Consider the following 19,822-nt stretch of genomic DNA (forward strand, 5'->3'; position numbering starts at 1 on the left):
CACACAGTTCAGTGTCCGGGCAACAAATCCTTTCTTTGATTGTTATGTTGGCAGGGTTACACCACCGGTTGTTAACTAAAACAGCAAGCCCACCTCCTTTACGCTTACCGCTAGCGATGCTGTCCCTGTCCGCCCGAACAGTGTGGAAGCCTTCCACGGAAGCATTCTCATCGGGAATGACCTGGTGCAGCCATGATTCGGTGAAACACATCAGGCTACACTCTCGGTATTCCCTCTGACTCCGTACCAGTGCTGAGAGCTCGTCGATTTTACTTGCCAACGATCGCACATTTCCCATCACGATAGACGGCAGACACGGTTTAAACCTCCTCCTCGCTTCGAGCCTCCGCTGTCTCACCGTCACCTTTTTTCTTCTCTTCTGTCCTTGACCTCTGCATCCCCGATGTGTTTTCCTCCAAATTTCAGCTGGTACTTCTGCGGGCACTTCTGCGGGCCTGGCCAGCGAGCCGGCCGGCATCAGGGCGATCAGCTGATCTCTGGAGTAAACAGTCCGTGCGTGTAGGAGATGTGCCGCGGTCCCGTTCCATGATAAAAGTAACAGTTCCACGGCCACCAGAAGAACAAAAACTCTCTCAATCCACATGATTGAGTAAGAGATAGAAAACGGAGGAAAATACAAGTCAGAAAAAAAAAAGAATACGTAAGAAAAAAGAGCTAAACTAAGAGAAAAGCAGGAGCGACTGTAACAGGCTGCACGCTGGTTGGCGCCAACCAAAAACATGACGGAAAGAGGAAAACGCAGAACACAAGTATGAACAAAGCACAATAACTCACACCACTATATACACGGCCACACAGAGGGAGACAAGGGGGATAAAGACACGAAGGGAAATCCAGTAAATTAACCTGAACAACTTGGGACCCATAGAATAACAAATGAACTTAACATGACACAGGAACACAGGAAAACTAAGAACGCTGGGTCAAATGACCCAGGATCCTGATATACAGAGGAAAAACTCGACAATCATATAATCCCCTATTAGCAAGCACTTTGGCAACAGTGGGAAGGAAAATCCCTTTTAACTGGAAGAAACCTCCGGCAGAACCAGGCTCAGGGAGGGGCGGCCATCTGCTGCGACTATTTGGGGAAAGAGAAGGAAGACAGGTGTTGCATCTTCAAAAAATAAAAATGAAATGACTGAGCCTCACACAGGAATATCGTTGCGACTTGTTTACTGAACCTTCTTTTTTAGTCACATGTACATAACATCAGTGTCCGTTCACTGCCTCCTACAGGACACTCTCTTCTTCCACTTTCTTACAAAACATTAATGTAACACAGAACCGATACTGCCTCTCCTGGCATTACCAGTGTAACACACACTCAATAACTATTATAAATACCAATATATTTATATAAACAACTAATTTCTTGCGATACCACAACAGGATAAAAGGCATGCTCTGGTAGAGAGCCACATATTAGTAATAACTAATAATTAAATGCAGAGAGGTGTATAAACATATAGTGAGTGAAAAAAGGTTACTGAAGAAGAAATATTCAATGCCCCAGCAGCCTATTGCACCTATTGCAGCATAACTAAGGGAGGATTTGGGCTCACCTGATCCAGCCCTAACTATATGCTGATAATAATGAATTACAGTAGTCCAGCCTAGAAGTAATAAACGCATCAATTCGTTTTCTAGCATCACTCTGAGACAGGATATTTCTAATTTTAGAATTTTGCACAAATGGAAGAAAGCAGTCCTGTTTAATATGTGCGTTGAAGGACATATCCTGGTCAAAAATGATTCCAAGGTTCCTCATAGTGTTATTGGAGGCCAAGGTAATGCCATCCAGAGTAAGAATCTGGTTAGATACCATATTTCTAAGCTTTTCAGGGCCGAGTACAATAACCTCAGTTTTATCTGAATTAAGAAGCAGAAAGTTAGCGGCCATCCAGGTCTTTATGTCTTTAAGACATTCCTGCAGTTTAACTTTTTTTTAAAAAAAAGCTGGGGGCTTTTTTTTTATTGGTGTGTGTTATCTGGCTTCATAGATAGATAGAGCTGTGTGTCATCAGCATAGCAGTAAAAATCTATGCTATGTCTTCTGATGATACTGCCTAAAGGAAGGATGTACAATGTAAACAGAATTGGTCCTAGCACTGAACCCTGTGGAACTCCATAATTAACCTTAGTGTGTGAAGAGGACTCTCCATTTACATGAACAAATTGGAGTCTACTAGATAGATATGATACAAACCACTGCAGTGCAGTACCTGTAATATGTACAGCATGCTCTAATCGCTCTAATAGAATATTATGGTCGACAGTATTGAACGCTGCACTGAGGTCTAGCAGGACTGAGATGAGTCCACTGTCAGAGGCCATAAGAAGATGATTTGTAACCTTCACTAAAGCAGTTTCTGTGCTGTGATGAGCTCTGAAACCTGACTGAAACTCTTCAAATAAGCCATTCCGCTGCAGATGATCTGTTAGCTGTTTGACACCTACTCTTTCAAGAATTTTTGATATGAAAGGAAGGTTGGAGATTAGCCTATAATTAGCTAAGACTGCTAGCTCAAGGAATGGCTTTTTAAGCAACGGTTGAAGGCCTGTGGTACATAGCTGATTATTACAGATAGGTTGATCATTTTTAAACATTTCATACAAAAGCCTTTGTTGACAGGTTGGCTCTAGCTCAGTAGGTAGAGCAAGTCATCCACGAGCTGCAAGGTTGATGGTTCAATCCTGTCAGAATTTAGTTTGTTTTGTTTTTTTTCAAAAACCAAAGTTTCTTTTCAACATTGATTGCAATTTATGCTCATAAAAGAGTTGATGCACTCCTCATTAAAAGGTAAATTGCTGCATCCTTACACAACACAGTATCAGACAGGACAGGCTGCTTGGCCTTGGTGTATGATAACAGGGTGCTCTAGTCAACAAGAAATAGAGACTTCATTGTGTCAGATAAAGCTGACTTTAGCATGAAAATAAAATCATGATAACAACTGTAAGCAGGGAGGAGTTTTCTCACACAGGACAAGATCCCTGACTGGAGGTTAATGACTGTTGCCATGCAGAACGACCCCAAGCAGAACAAGTCAGAGAGCGCTAATTCTAAACCACAGCATGTCTTAATCAATAGCCAGTCACAAATATTTCCTGTTTCATTGTGTCTAATATATACTTTGAAGTATGAATTATACTTCACTTCTTCATGCACAGGCTGTCTGACATTGAGTGCTTGCAAGTCCACAGCTGTGGAAGGCAAATCTTTAACTGCCTGATAATAAAATAGTGTGAACTGGTAGATTGTCTCCTTAACTTCTCTCAGCAAAAGGAGAACACGACAATCCCTGGCTATTCGCAGTCTGCATACCAAGTTTCCTTAGCCAAGAAAAGTGCTTGTATGAATGAGTAAACGAGGCGCGTTACATAAAGAGCTCTGAGTGCTCAGGTAGGGTAGGAAAGCTTGTCTGTTTTCCATTTACAGATTCAAGACACCTCCTGTATGGAGACAGTCAAGTCACACGCATTGCACAGGTTCGATTGTGGCTTATTCTTCCACCTGAAGACTCTTCAGATCTTGAAGGTTCCATGGGCCCCTTCTTTGAAGTCTGAGGTTCAAGTCTTTATCCATAGATTTTCACTTGGATTCAGGTCAGGTGATTGGACCAGCCAATCTAGTAGCTTTATGTTCTTTCTCTGAAACCAACTAGTTTACTTGTGTGTGTGTTTGGGGGTCATTGTCTTCCTGAAATATTCACCCTCATTTCACTTTCATCATCCTGGAGGATGTCAGTTGATTTTTTTTTCAAGAATTACTTCTTACATGTTGCCATCCATTCTTCCTTCAATTATATGAAGTGTGCTAGTGTATGCTGTATGCTAAAAAGCAGCCCCACAACTTGATGTTTCCACCTTCAGACATCACTCTTGTTATGTTTGTTTTGAGATGATATGCAGTGCCTTTTGCCCTCCAAACATGGTGTGAGTTATGGCACCCGAAGACTTCCATTTTGGTGTCATCTGAGCAGGATATATTCTCTCAGTATTTCACAGGCTTGTCTAAATGTTGATCAGCAAACTCTAAATGCACTTCAACAATCATTTTCTTCAGCGATATAATCCTGGTGAGTGTATATACAAGCCATGGCGGTCGAGTGCACTACTTATTGCTTTCTTTGAAACAGTTGTACCTGTTTCTTCCAGGCCTTTCATTTAGCTCTCCACAGGGGGTCCTTGGCTCTCGGAAAACTCTTCTAATAATTCTTTTCACTCCTCTGTCTGAATTGGCTTCTTTCAAAATGTAAAAGAAACCACCTATATAACATAGAAACTGAACATTTACCAGTATTTTCTGAAAACCCTCTTTTTTCTGATCATTTCCTAATAACAATTACATTTACTGGTGGTGGTCAATTCTTGAAAAGGTAGTTTACGAGCAATTAATGTCATTTTTAGAAGAACATGGTATTTTAGAGGTTTTTCAATCTGGTTTTAAAGCTTTAGACAGTGCTGAATCTGCCCTTTTAAGAGTTTTTAATGATGTGTTTTTAGCAACTGACTCAGGTAACTGTTATTATTGTGCTTTTAGATTTAACTGCTGCCTTTGATACAGTGGATCATAAAATCTTAATTTCTCGTTTAGAGCAGTTGGTGGGTGTTAGGAGTATTGCAGTGCAGTGGTTCAGATCTTATATGGCAGAGTGAACTTTCTCTGTGAAACTTTGTATCCTCTGCTGCTTCTCCTCCATGTGGGGTCCAAAAGGGTTTAGTTTTTGCCCCCTTCTTTTCTCCCTATATGTGCTACCCCTTGACTCAGTCTTCAGGAAACATGGGATTTCTTTCAACTGTTATGCCGATGACTCCCAGATTTATTTCCCTCTTAAAAAGATAAATGGCAACATATGTATATGTTGCCTCAGCCTTCCTTTGTCACTTGTTATGCCATACTGTGTTCTTGCCCTGTCAAGAGCCTAGCATGTTTCTATCCTTGTTATGCTGCATTTTTAAAAATTCTGTTTGGCTTTTGTTTGGGATTTGTTATTTTTGGACATTTAAAATGCACAATAAAGGCTTGCTTTCTGTTAAGCAGTCTACATTTGGGTCCTCCACTTTGATACACCCCATTCCTGACAGGGAGAATCAAACAAAAATACCATAATCTGATACTCCAGAGAGACAGTTAGTGTTACAATTGGGATAGTTAAATGATGATTACATATCTAGAGAGGACTCCACTGAATTTGAATGCAGCAGACATTCAGTGTTATTAAAGAGCTTTTTATTCTTCTAAATAGCTGGTGTTATGCAACACTCTTTGGTAACCTCATGTTTTCAGCTCAAGTTTCCCAGCATACATGAAAAGCCCATCATTGAGAGTATGGATAGTGTGTGTATGTGTATTACTCTGTCCGTGTGTGCGTGCGTGCATATTCCCTGTGGATCAGTGCACTTTGTACTATTTGAGTTTGGCCAACAAGACAGAGACAAAGCAGTTGCTAAGCTGAATCGTTTGCTGCAGAAGCAATGCAGTGTTTGTGCTGGGTTGTTTCGGTGCCACTTCCCTGGTGATGCCCTGGGCACTAGCACCCTATCCAGGCCTCTCTTGGCTTTGTGATACCTCGAAAAGTATGTGTTCTTGTCTTGTTTATGTAATTTCAGTTATCAGATCTGGGTTAAATTGTAAAACAAATATTTGAATATATAGTATAATAATAATATTATAATAGACTGTGGGAACCCACCAAACATTTGGGGCGAAAAAGCCAGCTCCCTTAACATAAATAAATCTGTTTTGCATTTGTAATGGGGCTAAGGGCCCTTCTGGCTGTGATTTTGATACCCTGGGCAGACAGTTGGCACCATGGGATACATGCATCATTTGCACAATTTGAACAAAAGGGTATTTATGGGCACATTTATAGAGTCCTAGACATTCTTATATGTGCATCCATGTCTGCACATATATGACTGAAAAAAAGAGTTTTTAATCATGAGCTCATTCTTATAAGTACAAACAACAAGATTTGCATGTCTCGTGTTTGTGTTTTTCTGTGCCGAGACAGCCACACTTCCACACACAAATCATTTTGAAAAATATCTCCATTCACATGAAGTACAATATCAAGCAAGTGTTACTTAGCAGCAAGCCAAAACAATAACTGGCAAGACTTCCTTCACTGCATAGAAATGTTGGCCAATCGACAGCCTGCAGCCAATAACACCTACAAAGGGAGAAAAAAAAGTGTACACATTTGATGTTGCGAGCAAAAAAAAAGAGTTATTCTTGTCCTTATGTAAAGACAGAAGAGTACTGTGCAAAAGTCTTGAGACATCTCTTATGTTTCAAGAATATTTTCTACGTAAATGGGGGGAAAGTGCAGGTATTTAGTGAAACATGCATATATACATAGAAATACAGAATAAAAGGGAAAAACAGAGATGGACAATTCAAACAAATTTTAAAGTCAATTTGTAGTATAACAAATCCTCCATACAGTCTGAAGGATCTTAGGAAGGCTTTCTAGGACTTAGAAAAAAAATCTGCTGTACTCTTCAGCGTAGTGCTGAAGAGTACAGCAGATAATTTAATTTTTAAATTATTAGTATTACTAGTAGTAGAAGTAGTAGTACGTCTTTTGTGGGAAATCACAAAATTGACTTGACTGCTCCATTCCTGGATGTGTAAAGCTTGTTAAAAAGTCCTTGTTGCTTTGAAGCTTGTCTGGTTCAGATCACTGTTTCTACAGCATAAGTTTTTTATTTCTCTGTTCAAATGTAATTGTTAAACACAGCAACGTCTTCTCCACAAACTAATGGCTTTACATCTGACTTCAGTAAATAAATTATTTTCCTCTTTATTTATAGAATATGTCTATAAATATAGAATTTATAGACATAACAAGCTCAAAAAACAAATACCAAAGTGATACAAAGGTATACATCAATACAGTTTAAGCCTTTAACAATTTTGAAGCTTCTTTTTGAGAACTACGGAAGCATCCCAAGGTCCAACCCAATAAAAGAAAAAAAAAAAAGCAAGCACACACACACACACACACACACACACACGCACGCACGCACGCACGCACGCACGCACGCACGCACGCACACACAAACTTCAAAAAAGCCCCCCCATATTAAAAAAAAAAAGTCCTTTAATAAAGCCTGTGTGTTTGGGGCAACTACAACTCCCTCTGCCATTATCAGTGACGGAGGCTCCATGAGGATGCAGTGAGGTGGCTGCACCCCGGGCCTTAGGAGTGGGAGTTGCAGATGCTGGGGCAGGTGGTCTTGAAACAGTTTATGGAGGGGCTTCCTCCACAAACCGGAGGGAGTGGCATGTCGGAGAGCCATGGTGGGTTCGCTGCCACCGGTTGGTGAGCTTGGAAGCTTGCAGTGCGGGAGGTAGCCAGGCCTCCACAGGATTTGCTCCCTTACTCCCAAAGTTACTTGCCAAGAAGCAAGCAGTTTCGGTGCTGGGGAAAAGCCAAACCGAGCGACCAGGTTCTTCAACACTTTCGTAGTCAGACCACACCTCCACTACAATGAGTAATAGAAGAAACACACATTGTGTGGTGTAGCCCCATAGTTCTTGTAGTGAAGAAACATGGGTCTATAGAGTTCTGTATTGACGCAAGGTAAATGAAGTGTCACAGTTTGATGCTTATTCCGTGCCCCTGGTTGCCAAGCTCTTGACACTTCGGTTAGGCACTTCTTGCTTTTTTACGGCACTGGACTTAACCAAGGGCTACTGGCAGATTCCCTCGTCTGCAGAGACCAAGGCAAAAACAGCTTTCTGCACTCTATACAGTTTGTCATGCTTCCATGTAGCTTGTATGGAGCCGTGGCCACTTTCCAGTGCCTCATGGAACAGGTCCTGCGCCCATGCACTGCATATGCTGCTGCGTACTTGGATGTTGTCATCATCCACAGTGATGTGTGGGTAGAGCATATGTAGCAGGTGGCCACAGTCCTGGAGTCCCTGAGGAAAGCAGGGTTCATGGCCAACCTGAAGAAGTGTAATGGGGGGACTGCCCTGTTGTGTACATCAGCCGGAAACTGTCGAACACAGAGACCAGATAGACCATGATGAAAAGGAGTGTGTGGCTGTAGCAGTTTAGTCTCTTTGTTATTATCTTCTGGGCTGCTTATTCACTCTACGCTCAGACCACGCCCTGCTGCAGTGGCTCTACACCATGAAGGATACCAGTGCCTGGATCACCCAGTGGTATCTGGCTTTGCAGTTCAAGGTGGTTAAAACCATCTGCCTGGTTTTGCACAGCTGACCAACTCCACTGAGGGATCTCAGCCAAAAAGGGTAGCCCATATCTGGTCCAGGGGACAGAGCATTGTGGTGGTGTTTGTCAGTGTTGGGACTAACGCGTTATTAAGTAACGCGTTACAGTAACTACGTTATTATTGTGGTAACGAGCACAGTAACTAGTTATTATGCCAAAACCGGGAACGCGTTACTCGTTACTGGGATTTAGATAGGCTCGTTATTCGTTACTTCGTGTGGTGGCTATTGCAGAGTTTCCACAGATTCAATAACATTAGCGAGTGGTGGAAGCCAGCAGGTGGATGAAGGAAAAGGGAGGCAAGAGGAGAGACCCGAAGCGGCCGCCGGTCCGAGAGTGTCAGGTGAACTGAACTTCAGGTAAGAAGTTATAACCTGCAGTCCATCTGGGTCAGATATGAACCAAGTTTAGTTGGAGTTTATTTTCGTTATGCTGACTTTTTCGTACTGCGTGCTAGCTAGCATGACGGAGTTTCTATACAGCTGGGTGGGTGCTATGTTACTGATGTTGAACTTTATTTTGTTCATAAGGTTAATTATTAGAGTTGCCAACCGTCCCGTAAAAAACGGAATCGTCTGATATTCAGAGAAAATATTACGCATTTCGTATTGAGGTGAAAAGAAACACAGTTTGTCCCAGACTTCAGCTACAATGAAAAAGACACAAAGCTGGATTTATTCTGTGTTTACGCTGCACAGCTGCCTCTTCTTCTCTCATCCTCTCACCCTCCCTCTCCTGTTTCTACTTCAATCATGAAACTGATCAATGATCAGCTGATTGGCTTTTCTCTCTTGTTTGTTTATCGCTCACTTACATCTTCCTATTCAGAAGGCAGAATTTCCGAGTTCTGAGTACAATCGAAAGCACCACGACTGCAGTTTTTGTGTTGGATGTAAAAAGCAGGCTAGGATAGAATCAGGCGTGGGATTTCTCTCGTGGAAATGTGCACATTATTTTTTTCCTTTCTATTGGTAGGTGGCACAGTGCACCTGTGGCAAGTAAGCAAGCTAGAAGACTGGCAATCTTGCTGGGTATCCAGTTACGGAAGCAACACATTAACAAGAGAATTCTGAGTTAAACCAAAGTTACTTTCCCTAGTAACTGGTTACTCTGAAAGTAATGAGTAACTTGAAGTAACTGAGTTACTTTTGATAGAAGTAACTAGTAATGTAACTAAGTTACTAATTTAAATTAACTTACCCAACACTGGTGTTTGTGCAGGTGAATGAGGCTCTCTTTGGGTAGTAGGACGTCTGGTAATAACGAATTACAGCGGTCCAGCCAAGAAGCAAAAAATGCATAAGCTAGTTTTTCAGCATCTCTCTGAGACAGGACTGTAGCAGGGTTTGCTGCTGTTAGCAACACTGAGGCAGAAGTGTTGGAGATATGTAGGTTTTTAAAATTAACAATTTATATTTGCATTTAAAGTTATGAAATTGATTCGTTAAACATGTTTGTGGTTTTAGTGTAAAAAATATAACTTTTTTTCTACTCAGTTTCATGTTTTTTGTCTGAATTTGCACTGTTACATTTTGTGAAAGATGGTTAGATGCAGGGAAACTGGCATTCCAGTGGTGAAAGCTTTCTGGTACATTTCTGAAAGAGGGATACAGGGAAGAGAACCTGGCATCCCAGTGCCAGAAAAGTGTTTCTACAAATTGCAAAGGTGGGGTAGTTGAGCAATTTTTTACGTATTTATTTTTTATCTTTACAAATGATAGATGGCAGAGAACTGACATCCTGAAGTCACAAGGGTTCCCTGCTGCTTTTGCAGTGATAGATGCAGAGAAGCTTGTTGCTGCATTTTGCGAATGACGGCCAGAGAAAAGATTTGGCATCCCTGTGCCGCAAGGTTTCACTGCTTTTTTCAAACATGAACTCTGCCATCATTAGTCTACATCTTAAACCCGACAAGGACCCTGCCATACCATCCAGCCACCACCCAATTTAATTTATACCTTAAAATACTTTGCAACGTCCATGCCAGAAGATTAGGAAAAAAAAAATTACTCCACTGACAATATATTCTGACCAGACAGATTTTCTCAGAGGTAGACACTCAATGAATAATACACACAGACTAATAAATATAATAGATTATTGCTCTATCAACAAATTAGAAACCACAGTCTCCTTAGATGCAGAGAAAGCATTTGACTACTTATTTTCACTGATCCCTAATAAACCCTTTCTTACTTGTTTTAAATAAAGATTTCTATGGAAAAATAAACCATCATGGACAAGTCTAAAAACTCTACAAAAACCAAAACACAACAGTGGTCTAGAACTACCAATTTTTTTATCATTTCTTATCCAGTAGATTTATATATGTCTCAAAATGGGTTAAACCAAGCTAATTAGACAGCCCTTAGCTGGACCAAGGACAAGCATTCTGTGGAAAAGTAAAAGTCTCTAATTTGCCTTTCATCAGCTCCAGTATTAAGCAATGTAACTGCTTTAAAAGCTTCAACATAAACACCTCTCTGACAGCTTGGTGGGAATTCTTAAAAATAACTAAAATAAACTAAGTCTAAGTCACCCATGTGGAACAATCCAGATACATATGAGAAAAAGAAAATACTAAGTTGTTCATTGTGGCATCAGAAAGGGTTAAAAAAAACAAGAACATGTTAAACATGAAGGAAAGTGTATTTCATTTGAAGAACTTCTATCAAAATATGGAACCAGCAACAGTAAGTTTCTTGAATATCAGCTACTGAGTCCATTGTACAGAAAAAATTCAATCCCAATCAACTGAATCTAGAAATACTTTTTTGCTGGACAGAAATATGCTTGAACACCTTCAAAATGACTAAAGGCTTCAACTTAAAATTTACACAATACAACATTCTCTATAGAACAACCGTACAGGGCAGAGGTTATTCCAAATGTGTCTTAAACACTCAAACTTATGCTCCCATTGCAAAGACAACTCTGCTGAGAACTACTTTGCGGTCCTGCATGCCTGTTCTGAGGTTTTGGCAGGGAATATGTGAAGACCTATCCACATGGTTTAGTTGTTGTATCCCAACCAAACCCAAGCTGTGCATCTTAGTGAACTACACGTGGAAGGAAACACATCACATATACTCCTTACTTCCTTATGAATCACTAAGAAAACTATCCTCATGAAATGGAAATCAAAAAACAGTTTATGTATCAATCAATATAGAAATGACCATCTAGATTACATTAAGAGAGAATGTCTGCCTCTTCAAAAAACTAACTGGATGAATTTGTCTCTCTCTGGTCCCCAATGATCAATTCCATTACTGACGACTGTAGTCTTGTTTTCCTGGATGCCTTGCAGGTGGATGAGGATGGTCTCCAGTTGTTGCAGGCCCTAAGCCGACTTTTACTGTTTATTATGGCATCCAAAGAGTTTTTTGGTCTTATCTGACCCAGACTATATTCTCCCAATATTTTACAGGTTTTTGTAAATGTTGTTCAGCAAACACACTTCAACATGCTTTTTCTTCAGCAATGAAGTCGTAGTGCGTGTGCATACAGGTCATTGCAGTTGAGTGCATTACTTATTGCTGGCTTTGAAACAATTGTGCCTCCTGATTCCAGGTCTTTCTGTAGCTCTCCACAAGTGGTCATTGGCTCTTGAACAACTCTTCTGATAGTTCGAGTACTTCGAGTCTAAAGTTTTACTTAAATGTTGATGCAGGAAAATCACCAACCCAAACAAACAGGCTTCAGCAGACTACCTTGGATGCTGTATGATGGCACGTATGATCCTCACCACAACATCCCAAGAAGAATATCCAAGTCATATAAAAAGGAGAGAACTACAAAGGCAGCGTTGTTAAAAACAGCACTAACTCTCTAAACTGCACCAACTCTCTTTGGAGACTACTGGATTTGACTGGGTAACCATAACTACCTCTGAGTTAAAAAGCATTTTTGTTAAGGTCCCTGTGGCTTGGACCCAGGGTTTTGAGTTGGGGTTTTTTTGTGAGTTCTGTTTTGGTTTTGTTTTACGTTCAGCTCTTTAGTTTTCTGATTGTTGATCATTTGTTCCTGTATGAATTTTGAGTTTTGTTATTTCATGCCCTAGGCCCTTGTCTTGCTCTTGTTTATAGGTTTGTTAGTTCCGTTTTGTGATTGCTCTGTTTCCCAATATCTGCCTGGTTTTCGATGTGTTCTGTCTCTGTGGTTGTTTAGTCTCCCTGATTAGTTGTGTCAAGTTAGTCTTTTATCCCCAGTCAGTCATATCTCTATGCTAAGTTTCTATATCTAAAAACTGTTTCATGTTAACAGTTCATTTGTAGATTCTGTTCAGCTGTGTTCCCTAGGTGTTTCCACCCTGCCCTTACCTTACATGTGTATTTAAGTCTTTGGCACATCATCATCATATCTGCTCACGCTGTTCTCTCCTTCTGTGCCCGAGTATTTTGCATTTTTGAATGCTTGTGTACTAGCAATAAAGCTGCCCTTTAAGTTTATGTTTAGTCTCACAAGTCCCGGATTTGGCTCCATTCCCTGCCTACCACACAGCAGCACTGTGACAATTATATTGGTTAACAGTGGGAGTTGCATTCACATGCTCTGTAATGAGAACAGAAGAGAGAGACGTTTTGCTGAATCAGCAGAAAACATTTCATTCACGTTACAAAGCAGTTCAATATTTTTTTTAAAAAGTCAGCACACTTGGAACAGATAGCACAAGACACATAATTACTGCTGTTTGACCACGTCCCCTATCAAAAAGCTGTGTTGTGCACTTTCTTCAGCATTCTGTCACAGTATCTCTGCAGAAGAGGGACAATGTCCTGGCCAAATGCAGAAAGTATTGGGCTACTTTAAACACATTCCAGTAAGTGGTGCAGAATTAGAACTGCAATAAATTGAACATGGACAAAAGAAACAGTCACTTATACAAGGCATTCCAACCAGAAGTAATTTGACTCTGAACATGGCAAAAAGCATCCACAGAAACGAGCAGCCACTGCAGGATGTCCTCTCTACAAACAACACCAAGACTGCCAAACTATAGCTGCAGAGGTTGGAAACCCAGAATATATATTTTACATAATTTATTTTCCACTGTATTGTCTGACTGCATGTAAGAGAGAAATAGTGTCCGTAAGTTAGCAATGTGTCCATCAGGAACAATTGGCTCTGGGAGCTGGCTTTTTAAAAATGGGATCTAGTTCCTGCCAGAGTCAGAGAAGCTTTTCTTTTCTTTTCTTTCCCTTATGCCCCCCCACGTAATTGGCCAACTACATAATGTGTTCACACCAAACAGCCATTGGTCCGTGCTGAGCAGGAAGGGGAGGGGCAGAGTTACTAACTGAACGCACACACATGCGTGTGTGTATGTGTGCTGAGACTTGTGTGTGTGAGAGAGATTGAGAACAACACATGCTACATAGATAACAAGCTGGCTATAGGTTCCTCTTGTTTCTTCTCTTCTTTCTGGGGGAGAACTCGGCCATTAGTATGCTGGCAGATACACCAGTTCCTCATCAGATTCCAATTAATTCCCAATACTTAAATACCAGTTGGTGTTCCAGAATCTGCCAGATAATCTGCTACTGCCAAATGGTAAATCAGCCTCCAAAGATTTTTTTGTGGTTATTATTTTTCCTTCACGCTGACCCTTGTATGCCATTTTCAGTTATCCTGCCTCAAGAGCAAATTTAGATGACCCAGCAGCTCCCCAGAAATAAAGTCAAAATATTTCTATCACCCACTGGGGTCTGGCTGCAATATACATCATAAACCTCACCTTCTCCATGTTAGTGGATGGGACTTGGGTCAAAGTAAAACAAAAATGTTCTCCTCAGACACATTTCTCCTAAAGATGCTTGCTGTCTTTACTAATAGTTCTTATCATGTTGATTTGTGTTCAAGGGGTATTGTTTTACTTGAGTTTGATTCTAATTACTAACTTGCTATAATCTGCGTGCAACGTAATCATGACAGCTTTGACTGGCAGCGGCATTCACAGAGAAACTTGTGTGTCTCTCTCTGTTCGAGAACGGCAGATAGAACGGGACACTAAGAGAGAAGGTCCAGTGTTTACTTTCCAAAACCATGGCTGACTGTTTCAAAGTGACAGCATGAGTTGTTCTGCAGTAAACTGAACTAACCGACAGAAGGACCCGAGGCTCCACCACACTTTTCTGGTAAGTAAAATGTGTGTTTTTAAGCTAATCAGTAATTATTGTCAGCTGTCAGGGAAAGCTGTGCTCATCTGGTAATCTGTGGGGGTCTTTTCTCTGTATGTATTATTGTAGGGACTACTGACTGTTGTTGTGATTTGGTGCAGTATAAATTAATTTAATTAAATTTAATTAAATTTAATTTATTGTATAGGTAGATATATAGGTATATATATAGGTACAGTGTATAGGTACATATATATAATTTATTCATTGGGAATGAATAGCAAAAAAGAAAAGATGTATACAGTCTAGAGAAATATGTACAAAACAATAGAAAGGCACACAATGGAGAGCAAATAGCTTGGAGGAAAAGCAAAGAAAAGAGTTGGTCTGAATAGAGTCTGTATGAAAGTGGCCTGAGTGATGAGGGTGAGACCATGGTTCAGATTAGTGAGGTGGGTGATTGTGTTTGTTTGCAATCTCAATGGCCCAGAGGAAGAAACTGTTAGCGAGTCTCGAGGTGTGGGACCTGATTGACCTGAGCGATCAGAGGGCAGTGGGTCAAACAGGTGGTGGGCCGGGCCATTATCACCCATAATGGCCCAGGTTTTCCTGAGACAGAAGGATCTGGCGACAGCCTGCAGGGTTGGCAGAGGGTAGCTAATGATTTTTTGGGCAGTGTTAATTACCCTCTGTGCAGCCTTCCTGTTCTCTGTAGTGGCCCTTGAATACCAAACACTCAGGCAGTAGGAGGGCACTCTCTCCACTGAGGAGCAGTAGAAGGCCAACAGCAGCTTGTGGTCCCGGTTCTTCTTTCTCAGGACAGGGAATAAGTTCAACTGCTGTTGGGCCTTCTTTACCAGGGCGCTGGTGTTGTGGGTTTGGGAGGGGGGGGGGGGGGGGATCTGTAGGTGGTCCTGTTTGGTGTTGAGGATGTCTGATATTATGGTGTTGAACACTGAGCTGTAGTCCATGAAGAGCATCCTCACATAGCTCTTTGTGTTCTCCAGATGGCTCAGCGCTCTCTAAAGGGTCATCGTGATGGCATCCTAAGTGGACCAATTTGCTCTGTCTTTTTGGGAATCAGAATGCTGGTGGATGCCTTCAGACAGGGGGGAACCGTAGGGAGAAGTTGAACAGAGTGGTGAGGATCTCTGGCAGCTGGGATGCCATCAAAGCTGGCAGCTCGCCTGGGGTTCACTGCTCTTAATCTCCTCCTGACCTCATGTTCCTGGAGGAGGAAAGGGGGTGAGCTGGGTGGGGGGTAGCTGCAGGTGGAGAACCTCTCCTGGTCCCTTAACACCAGCTCCTTAACTAAGAAGTCCCAACAGCATCTCTACTTCCCGAGGAACCCGAGAAAAGCCCATCTCCCACCACCCATTCTCACCACCTTTTACAGAGGGACTATCGAGAGTGTCCTGAGCAGCTGCATCACTGTCCGGTATGGTAACTGCACTGTATCAGATCGCACTACCCTACCAGGAATAGTGAGAACAGCTGAGAAGATCACTGGAGCCGCTCTTCCCTCCATCACAGACACCTATTGCACCCGCTGCATCTGCAAAGCCAATAACGTTGTGAAAGACCTCACACACAGTCTTCACCCTGCTGCCTTCTGGAAAGAGGTACCAGAGCATTCGGGCCCTCACTGCCAGACTGCGAAACACACACGCATACCTTCATACATCAAGCTACTTTTTGCACAATGCTCAGTGTTTTGCTCAGTTTGTCATTGTTGCACTGTTCTATTGTACTGTTATGTTTGCACACTCTTTTTTGCATCGTTCTGTTATGCCTGCTGTTGCACTGTCTTTGTTTTGGGGTTTGTCTTTTGCAGTTTTTGCACACTTGCACTTTATGTAGTCCTGTGTTGATTATCTGTTATATGTAGCACCATGGTCTTGGAGGAATGTTATCTTGTTTCACTGTGTACTGTACCACTGCACCTGGCTAAAATGACAATCATCCAGCCTTGTTTTAATGACCCATGTGCTTTGACAATCCAACCACCTCTCTCTGCTCCTCATCCCTACCTACATCCCCCTCAGGAAACAGACCCTCAAAGTCAAATAACTGTTGACCAAAGTGCTGTACATTCAAAATAATTGAAAGAGATAAAAACATAGGAAGTCATGAATTTTTAAAAAAAGTATAAAATGTGAAGATTTGATTAAGAAATACGATAAATAAAGTACAAACTCATTCTGATTTAGAAGAAAAGGAATAAAAGTGGGTTTTCACACAGGTTTTGAAAGTGTCTTGGGGAGGTCCTGATGTGAAGGGGCAGTTTGTTCCACAGTTTAGGAGCAGTCACAGCAAAGGCCCGATCTCCTCTGTGCTTTAACCTGGACCTCGGGACAGCTAGGAGCATTTGATCCGCAGACCTCAATGATCTTGCGAGAGTGTACCAGTTCAAAAGATCAGAAAGTTATGAGGGTGCTAATCCGTCCAATGCCTTGAAAAATGAATAATAGAATCTTAAAATCTGGCAGCTATTGTAAGGATGCTAGTATAGGAGATATGTGGTCTCGCTTGTGTGTGCCAGTTAGTTACAGTACAAGTTATTTGGATGCGTTACCATTTTGTCAAGGTCTAAAAGGAGAGTCGGACTGTTACCCGCAGATTAGAGGAAACTGAACTGAAGCATCAAGGCTAAAGTCTGCCATGAAGTGGAAACTGCTAAAACACCAGCATCATTGTCACAAAAAAACTAATTTTGTATTCACATGAACTGATAATGGTGCCAAAGAAGATTTTGCTACAAAATCAACACCTTCAAGTGAAAATTGTGGAAGAAATACCTTCTGGACAAGTTTTATGGTTTGACAAAAGTCAATGCAAACATCTACGTGCCTTTGTTTATTTAATTTTTGACTGTGCAGATTTGTCAGTGTATAAATTACATTACAATGCAACAACTACTACTGTGCCCCAGACAGTGAACTTTGAACAGACTTCCAAGTATAACAGAAACTATTTGGGTGTCCAGTCTGCAGCCCTGAAAAGGACTATATTTAAGACTTAAAGATGAGGCTTTTAAACTTAAGAACACTGGCAAAATGTGTTGTGTTCCTTTAAATTGGTTGGTCTCCCATATGTATAATTAAAAGTTAAAGAAAGAAATAGAGTTTAGAATGTATTTGTTACCAAAACTTAAACAAGTGTAAATGTCTTTCATTGAATAGAGGAATCCACATTAAAGGGATAATCTGCCAAAAGGGTTATATGCCCTACTTGAATGATGATCAGCGATAGAGACAAATGTAATAAAATAAAACTCATATTGCAGACTGACAAAAATGTATCTCTGTGAGAAACAAAATAAATTAGAAAATGGAAATTTAAAAAAAAACTTTGGTTCTTTTATCTATTGATAATGATACTAGCTATTAAAACTCCTTTTTAAAAGGAAGACTCAGGGAGAGGTAGCCATCTGACCGGTTGGGGGAGATGGGAGGAAGACGGGATAAAAGATACACTGTGGAAGACAGCCAGAGATTAACAACACAACACGAATTGATTAATTAACAAATTATAAGGCAACAGTATTAAAAGCTCCAAAAACTAAAGATACCTTTGGTTTAAGTATTTGCTTCATAAAACTGAAAAAATGACAAATTTGGTTAATTTGTCATTTAGGCCAACTGTTATTCCATCAGCTTGGAAGGTGGCTACTGTGACCCCAATTATTAAATAAGGGAAAAAACAAATACGATTTATTTACTGAAATCATGTAATGTAATTTTATGAACTGCTGACAAAGGTGAAATATGGTTTTTACCAAGAGTCATGAAAGAACACCGTCATCTCTGAAGAAACTACTAATACTACTACTTTGCAGTCTTTGTCCCGTCTAGGAGTTAACAAAAGTTCTTGCACTCAATTTAAATGCTTCATGTCCATGAAAAAACACTAGACATCCACGCTGAAGTTGTGCAACCATCAGCAAAACAAGCACTGTGGGACTTTTTTGTATGCGCTTGGGAAAATGTGAAAAGCACAGAGTGAAGCCCAACCTCTATACTGCCTCTTTTAAGATTCGCTTTGATAGATACTGTGCCAAAGTTGGAATGAAAAGCTCATTTTGTCTCTTCTGAACAGCTAAGTACCCAGAAACACCTCTGAGGTCTCCTCTCAATCCCAGTTCTCTGTTTTGTGAAAAAGCAATATGCTTTTAACATTGTCTGCTTGTTTGGCTTAGGGTGTAATCCTTTTTTTATTTAAAAAAGCTCAAAGCAGTTGTGTATTACAATAGTGGTTCTGAGAAATGCCAAGTGTCTTTGCAACCTTTGCATCTGTCTCCCAGCCAAAGTGAAGCATCAAGGTGCTGTAAAGCTATGCTTTCTTTTACAATGTAAAGAAAGGCACCATTTACAAAGGCAAGAAAATAAAACCTTATATGTCAGACGATATAGTCTCTGGTAATTTACATGCAGTTTCAACATATCCCACCATTCAAATTCCATTTCTAAGTGTACTGTCATTGATTTTAACATGTAAAATGCTAAATGAGGCCTATAGAGAAGGTATGTAGCTGTTGTGTTTTTGCACATTGAAGCATTTAATGGACTGACCTCAGAGTGAGTTTATATCCAGCACTGGGAAGACTGGCAACTGTCTTGAATTGTGAATAATCTTTCAGAATGACAGGATTCAACATGTTTGGAAATGATAATATAAAGCATCCCAACCCCAACAATTTCTTCTCTAAGGTCATTGGTGATATCTTTGACAATGTCTTAACACAGTTTGATGCTCCAGATGAACCAATTTCCCAAACTTTTGCTTTTATAGATGTGGTCACATAAATTTACTTGCTTTCCCTTGCTCCTCCTTTCCCCCTTAATTCCTATGGAAGCAATATATGTTGGGGGGGGAAAGAGTGGAGTTCCATTCACTCCATCCTTTCAACTCCCAATACTCCGTATTGGTGAAGAGTTTTCCAGTACCACGAATTGGATTGCAGATGGAAATGCATTTTTCCTACAAATGTGGCACAATTTAAAGGAAAATAACCAGGTTTTCCAGCAGTAAAAGATTTATCTCCAAGAAACATTGTTGGAAGAAAGAAATAATCTACCAAACACAAATTTTCTTACTATTCGCGCTAAGTTTTTTTTCCAGCACTTCTGTTATCAGTCACTCACTCAAACTGCAGGCTTGCAGAATATCAGAACCTTACAAACACACTCTAATATCTGCATCTTATCATCTATTGTAACGAAACAGTCATTATATTACAACTAAATGCAGACTGACCCACAACCAAGCAGCAGCTGAAGGTGGCTGCAGTAAAGATCTAAGAGTGTAGGGAGAGGAAACATTTGTTGATATCCATGGGTTGTAGACTTCAGGCAACTCTCACTGTGTGTGTGTGTGTGTGTGTGTGTGTGTGTGTGTGTGTGTGTGTGTGTAATTGGGTCAACAAGA

General features: G+C 40.8%; 1 long non-coding RNA gene across 1 annotated transcript in view; it reads right to left on the bottom strand.

The window, feature by feature from the left end:
* Window positions 1-980: 980 nt before the first annotated feature.
* LOC308396695 overlaps window positions 981-19,822 on the bottom strand; it is an 81,715-nt gene continuing 62,873 nt past the window's right edge. The window contains exon 3 of the long non-coding RNA XR_013971605.1: window positions 981-1,102. This is a non-coding gene — a long non-coding RNA (uncharacterized lncRNA). The remainder of the gene's footprint in view (window positions 1,103-19,822) is intronic.

Source organism: Rhamphochromis sp. 'chilingali' (assembly GCF_963969265.1).
Source record: "Rhamphochromis sp. 'chilingali' genome assembly, chromosome: 5".
NCBI classification, from domain to species: Eukaryota; Metazoa; Chordata; class Actinopteri; order Cichliformes; family Cichlidae; genus Rhamphochromis; species Rhamphochromis sp. 'chilingali'.